This window comes from Ostrinia furnacalis, unplaced genomic scaffold (genome assembly GCF_004193835.3).
Source record: "Ostrinia furnacalis isolate ACB-3 unplaced genomic scaffold, ASM419383v2 OfSCF0319, whole genome shotgun sequence".
Lineage (NCBI taxonomy): Eukaryota > Metazoa > Arthropoda > Insecta > Lepidoptera > Crambidae > Ostrinia > Ostrinia furnacalis.
Genome location: NW_021130558.1, coordinates 1022491 through 1030321, shown reverse-complemented (window position 1 = coordinate 1030321; position 7831 = coordinate 1022491).

Sequence of the window (7831 nt, the reverse complement as noted above, 5' to 3'; positions counted from 1 at the left end):
CCGTAGGAATTCCGTGGGAATTAACGGGAAAATCTTTTTGTATGAAAAATCTAAATCGCTTTAGTTAGACGCTTGAAATTTGGCATGTAGGTACCTTAGTAAACTTAAACCTTAGTTACAAGGAATTCCCGAAATTCCCACGGGAACGGGAATTAGTGCGAAAATCCTTTTGTATGAAAAATCTAAACCGCTTAAGTTAAACGCTTGAAAGGACAATGTTCGTTCTCCATACATTGTTTGCCTAAGAACCAACAATTTTGACATATTACTACCCGAAAGCGAAATANTTGTGTCCAAAATTTTTGACTTTATCGATCGATATCTCGATAACGATGCATGATACGCTAAAAATGGTTCGGGCGTTATTGTAGAGCACAAAGAAAGCTACAAAAAGTGTCCTACAAAAATTTTCGAATCTCATCGGATAGCCGAGTTATTGCCGAAAAACAAATTTTAAGCGTTTTCCAAGATGGCGGCGAAAGCTCCTAGGAAAGCTTGGTCGACAATCTCAAGTTAAGCTTTTCTAGGTATCCCCTACAACATATTAAAAAATTAGAAGCGCAAATTCATTTTCTTTTATTTGCCTTTTTTTCGGACGAAATGACTGGACTATTAATTTAGTACATATTTTTCAGATTTATTTTTTCTCTGGCAACATAAGTACATACATATTTTATAATCTTTAAGTATGGATGTTCAATAAATAATTAATTTTTATAATAAATGGCGTCCCACAAAAACTGATGGTTTTCATTGTACCCTAAGTAACCAACCACACGATTCTAAAGCCTGGTCCGTGAGCACGTAGAATTTTGTCCAATGACCCCAAGCTACCCATCCTAATCGCTCGCGCGTAATTATGTTGCTGTCGCGCTCGCACAGTCACTGCGGGCGCCCGACGCACAGTCGCGACAGCAATATAATTACGCGCGAGCGATAAGGATGGGTAGCTTGGGGTCATTGGACTAAATTCTACGTGCTCACGGACCAGGCTTTACATGCACTACTGAGCGAGCACCGAGTATGATTTTCTTAAAACTAAGAAATGACTGATTAATAAAAATAACAGGTATCGTTCAACACTTTAATAATCACAATAATGTTTGATATTTTTAACATAAACTATATAGGGCCAGGCCGCAATTTTAAATTAATTCTATCTATGTAGGTATGTCAATTCGCACCGAGTCGATGGCATAATTAAACCTTAATCACTGGAAACAACCTGAAGCGCGCCACTCGCAGCGGGGCCTGGGGCTGCGGCCCGCTTCCACCGGGCCGCGGCCTCCTGCCACCGGGCCGCTGCCCCCACCACCGGGCCGCGGCCTGCTACCACTCGGGCCGACGGGCGACGGCTGGCGCGCTCCCTCTCCCTCTGACCTACCGCGCTCTTGACAGGTTTGTCCAAACTTGCAAGACCAATTGGTTTGGTTCGTCACAGTACTCATTCTTCACTATACACTTATAAAAATACATATAAATAGTGAAAACGTTACTCTTTTATAACAAAAAGGTAGGCACTGCGATATAGTGAATGTGTAGAATTTAGGATCCATACACGGTTAGACTTAATTCTAAGGTTACGATACATTTAATGCACTGAGGTTCAATGTTGTCGTCTATGGGCAGAAGGCGTGTCTCCCGAACACTCGTCTACGACATGGATTCTAGGAGTCAGTGCAAGTCTAGGCTTATGTATCAAGTCTTACGGATGCGAGAGCAATGCCCAAGCCAGCAAGCTAATATTTATTCATTTTTAAATACTTTTGTACATAAAAAAATATAATTAATAATTTTAATATTTTAAGTAAGACTCCTCCGGCTCCGGTAAGACGAGCCGGAAGACGTAGCGCGGGCAGGCCTCCCACTAGGTGGACCGACGATCTGGTGAAGGTCGCGGGAGGTGCCTGGATGCGAGCGGCGCAGGACCGGTCTTTGTGGAAATCCTTGGGGGAGGCCTTTGTCCAGCAGTGGACGTCTTTCGGCTGAAACGAACGAACGAAGACTCCTCAAATTATTCTCTTTACTCACCAATTTAGCGAGGGCCAGTAGCAATCGCTATCGTAAGATTTGACGACAAGTAAACTATTGATATGATGCCTTAAATAAAACTGACTTCTTTAATCCATGGGAATTATACCGATATAATCGATATATCAGACGCCAGGAAGAGGCCAACATCATCAGGATCGAAAATGACAGTTAAAACTTCACTACATTTGTTACTTTGCAAGATTTAACATGTAAATGTATGTAAACTTACATAATGTATTTAACACAACAATCAACACATAATAGACAAATAGTGCTAATCAACTAATCTGGATACTCAGTGTAACTCGAATAAGTTTCCACTAAATCATTACTTAATATTCATGAACCAATAAACATACCGTATTTCATTAAAAGCCATTCCAGGGAAGACTCAATACTTGAGTATTGAGTATTGACTGATACTTCCCTACAAGTGAGTGGTGTACTTCTGTTTGATACATTAAATCCAGTTTTTGTTTCAATGACACAAAAGTTAATTTTATAAAATCAATTCTTTTTCAATTATTAATTAATCTTATCAATTCCATTTAGAAACATTAACGTTTACCGTATAAATTGTTAACTTTTTGTATACAATTTTTAAGCTACGCCTACTGATGCAGATTTCTGCAACCATTATCGGCGCGAATAATTCGACGTCAGCGAAAATTACGAACACAAGTAAAATTCCTTTGTTGATAAATTATCACCTGATTACATATTTTAATCCTTAATAATTAATTTAATTTGAATTTTATCAATAATGGAATGCGTTAGATGCGAGTATCGCTCGCGCGTTTAATGATAAGTAGAACAAGGCCCCGCCTGACTCACTTTTCGAAGAAGTTATCATGGCTCCGCCTTTCGTGACTCTTTCTAATAATACAGTGTGGCCCTGCATGAAATATTACAAATTTTGTTTTGTGTGTTTTTATAGATCTATAGAAATTTTATCAGTTCATATTTTTTTTATTTACAAAAATTGTATTATAAAGAATTATGTTTTTAACGATAATAATTTGTGATGTAGTTTCACCCCCTTCTCGGGTTGTACTTTATGCAAGGCCACACGGTATAATAAAGAAATTGAGACATGTCCCTTTACGCTTCTTTATCTTTACTTTTTATAAGTCAGGTTGATAACATCATTTAGCTGAAAATCTTAATTGAAAAATTGCAAAACATTAATACGAAAGAAGGCACTTTGGGAAAGTGAATTATTTTTTACATGGTGTAATACCTCCAATGAAGATTGCAGGTAAAGTTGACATGAAATGGTCAAACAAATCAATTCAATACTTGGGACTTGGTATCCCATCATTAGTCAAAAGACGAATCCCAATTTTTTATTTCAAAAGTGAGTTGCCCAACGCTGAACCATCCCAGCTATGAGATTAAGAGGAGGGCGCTACTATCAATGCTGGGTTGTTAGTTCCGATTTTTGCCACTTGACGTTTCAGAATCGTTCAACTATGTATGTACTAGCTTTCCGCCCGCGGCTTCGCCCGCGTGGAATTTTGTCTGTCACAGAAAAACTTTATCGCGCGCGTCCCTGTTTCAAAAACCGGGATAAAAACTATCCTATGTTCTTTCCCGGGACTCAAACTATCTCTATGCCAAATTTCATCAAAATCGGTTGCGAGGTTTAAGCGGGAAAGCGTAACAGACAGACAGACAGACAGACAGACAGACAGACAGACAGACAGACAGACAGACAGACAGACAGACAGAGTTACTTTCGCATTTATAATATTAGTTGGGATATTGATAAATCAAAATTCACCTTTAAGATTATTTTTAATTTTAGACAGTCTGTGGACAACGATTTTATTATGTCTACGTATTAAAGGTGTATTTTTTACGTTATTTATTTTATCTAAATTTAAGTAAATATATCCACTTTGAAATTTTTGCACAGCCTTAATTTATTTGCCTAACCAATGGTTGGCTGGTAGATAATACATACTATTACGCATTAAGTCTGCCATGTGCAATTTTACGTGCAAGAAGTAATAAATATTTATCATGTTACAAAATATTGATTTTGTAAACGAATGTTTATTTCACTTGGCTAGGACAGCTTTTAAAATCACAAATTAAATCAAATTTTTGGGAACACTAAACATTAGAAAAATTTGCGGAATCTGTATTTTGTTAAAAGCTATCTATAAAATAAAAAGCTTGCGAAACAAAACAAGGTGTTTGTCAAACGATTAGTGAACCAGTTAGACCATTAGGATAGTATGAAATAAGTGAAATAACATAGATAGAAGTCGCATCCGGGCAAACCTTCAGAGACTAATGCCTGTTTTTACTATCAATCCCTAATTTTTAAGTGACCCCTATGAAAACAAAATGACTGTTACGTGTTACCATAGGGGTCACATAAAAATTAGGGATTGATGGTGAAAACGGGCATAAGAATGCGAAATACCTATTTTGCGAAATTTTAAGACTACGCCTTGAATGGTCCCCTTTCGGATTTACGTTTCTCGTCTGTTGCTATGTATAGCCATATCAATTTTAATTCCGTGTCATGTTTAATTTCTATAAATCTTTTTAATTAACAAACCTAGACGTCTTCGGCCCTCGCAGTGTACAGTAAGAGAGGCTTCATGAATGACTAATGGGAGCAGACGTACGTATCCCAGGCGGTCGTCGACCCCGGGCGTGGCGGCGTCAGGGCGCGCGCGCGTGCGCCAGGTGGCAGTTCTCGACGTACAGGTCCTTGAAAATAACAGAGGTGTTTTAAAAAAAAACTGCTCAACATTCAAATGGGATTTTAAATCTACTTTTTTGGAGCATTAGAACCATGATTGACTTCCCTGAGGAATGTGGGTGCAAAACCGACAGACGTGTAACTACGATTACCACAGAATAATAGTACAAAAAATTTACTTCGCGAAGGTATTTAAAAAATGTATGTTCAATGTCATTAACAATATGGTGTAATTTAGCTTGTCTCAAGTGTCAAGCACCATTTTGTTGACAAAAGTCAGTGATCGGTACTGCGCCGAAGCCATAGGGCTGACTTCGGTAAAATGATGTGTGACGTGAGGTGCCAAACTGCGGAAAATGGCGGAGGAAATAAATAAATAAGCATGAAATAAACTGGTCTGACTGACGTCACCACAAGCTCCGCAGTCCGCAGTGTTCGCACGTTAAGAAACAGTATGCTTGCGTTCGTACGAAACATGAACCCTCTATGAGGCTATTCATTCATATTCACTGCGAGTGGCCAGCGCTTCGGCATTTTGAGCTTTTAATATCTTAGTTAATATAATTTATTTATTTATTTTAGACCCCTATGTGACACATAACAGGAATTTTGTTTTCATACGGGTCCCTTAAAAATTAAGAATCGGAGGCGGGAAGCGTTCGAAACGCCACTCTCCCGCGCGCCCGCACCACCCGCCGCACCCACCCCCGCCGCCGCCCGGCCGCACGCGCACGCGCCCGCGCCTGCAACCACCGACGACATGAAACACAGCGACCTTCATAAAAATAAAAATTCATTTATTTTTGCAAATAGGCTTTAAAAAAGCGCTTTTACACGTCCCAATATTAACCCCCCCGCTGCTTCGGGACAATAAATGGACCAGTGCTGAGAAGCAGCGCAAGAAACTCAGTCACTGTTGTCAGCCTCCTCCCGCGCGCCCGCACCACCCGCCGCACCCACCCCCGCCGCCGCCCGGCCGCACGCGCACGCGCCCGCGCCTGCAACCACCGACGACATGAAACACAGCGACCTTCATAAAAATAAAAATTCATTTATTTTTGCAAATAGGCTTTAAAAAAGCGCTTTTACACGTCCCAATATTAACCCCCCCGCTGCTTCGGGACAATAAATGGACCAGTGCTGAGAAGCAGCGCAAGAAACTCAGTCACTGTTGTCAGCCTCCTTTTCAAGGTTTTACAGTCTTTAAAATATACAAATTACAGTCGTAAGTATCGATGCGAGCTAGGTAGTTAAACGTTCCAAACATTTTTATCTTTTAAATAATCATCAACTTTACAGTAGCCCTTTTTCATTAAGGTGCTTTTGATGTGTGCTTTAAATTTATGAACGGGCAATTCTACATATACGAGCACGATCGTACATCCTGCTGCACCGTCAGCATCGACCGCCGGGCGACCCATGAACCCTCAACGTGCACCGTCGGCACTTTACACCGACGGCACACTAGCAAATACTTATAATTGTGTATAGCATAAATCATGTATAAATAGCAATAAGAAACAGCAATAAAACAGATATCAACCATCCGTCGTTGTGTCTCATTTCCTCCCGCTGCGGCCAAGACACCCTTAGGCCCTTTTCACACGTCCCGGTTGCCGGCTAACCGGCGCCGGCTACCCGGCGTCAAATGTATGGGCATGCCGGATTAATTACGCCGGAACATGTGAAAACTACGTACCATGCCCATACACTTCACCATCGGGTACCCGGCGCCGGATAGCCGGCAACCGGAACGTGTGAAAAGGCACTTAGCCGTCGCTATGATCAGTCCGGTGAGTCTGCCGGGCTGGCAGCGGGTCCCCGCCGCCTACCTGCCGTCCTAACGCTGCTGCCCTGGGCGACCTGGGCACAGCTTCCTTCCTAGCAAACCCTTATTATGTCTAAGTATACAGGGTGTCCCAAAAACAATGGATAACCCTATAACCATCGATAGCCCTCGCCATGGTCTCCCTAACGTCCAATTTTGACCCCAGTAAAAATATCACCGTTTTCAAGATTTTTAAGTTTTTGTGCATTTTTAGAAAATTGCCACCTGCGATTACTTTTTTTCATGCCATTTCTACAAATGAGGATACTTTTCAATCTAGTTTTTTTCCTTATCACAAGGGATAGTTGGGCTATCAAAAGAAAAGATTAAAGTTCAACAAACTAGTTTCAAAGTATGAAAATTTTAAGAAATTGCAGAGAAGAAGGAAAAATTAATTCATTAATGTCTTGCACTTTTGATCAGCCGTCGTGTAAAAAAAATGTAGGAAGACCATCGTGCCCATTACCTTAAAAACTTTCTTGGTTAATTGAGATTCTAAAAAGGTATCACAAGCCTATGTATTCTGTATTATTTTTATCTTATGGCTACTTGAATAGCAACTAGTATGAAAACTGCAAAAATGAGTTTTTCTCGAAATAGTTAAACTAGGACTGCATAGTGGCATTAAATACAAATGGATAATTTTTAGCGTAGGAATTTTAATAAAGCAACATTTTATCATCATCATCATCATCATTTCAGCCATAGGACGTCCACTGCTGAACATAGGCCTGTACCCCAATGATTTCATAATAACCGCTTGGTAGCGGCCTGCACCCAGCACCTTCCTGCTTACCTTTATGAGGTCGTCGGTCCACTTTGTAGGTGGACGTCCTACGATGCGCTTTCCTGTACGTAGCCTCCACTTTAACCCTGCTGCCTCAGTTCTGCAAACTACTGTGCACTGCACATTGCCACTTCAGCTTGCTGATCCGTCGAGCTGTGTCAGCGACTTTAGTTCGTTTACGGATCTCCTAATTTCTGATACGGTTTCGTGAAGTAACCCGAGCATAGCCCCTTCCATAGCACGCTGTCCAAAAAATTCACGTTTCCGAGCCGTGTATTATCACGGGTATCTGTCTATAGGCACATTATATTGTTAGGCAGGGCTAGGGCTCTAGGCACTTAGTGTCTTAGGGAATAGGGACTCTAGGCTCACTAGGGAGTTAGTTCCCTTCCTGACCACATATCCCGGGCACAGGAGCGGTGCCTTACAATCACTGCCTCCCGCCCGTACACTACAACAGTTT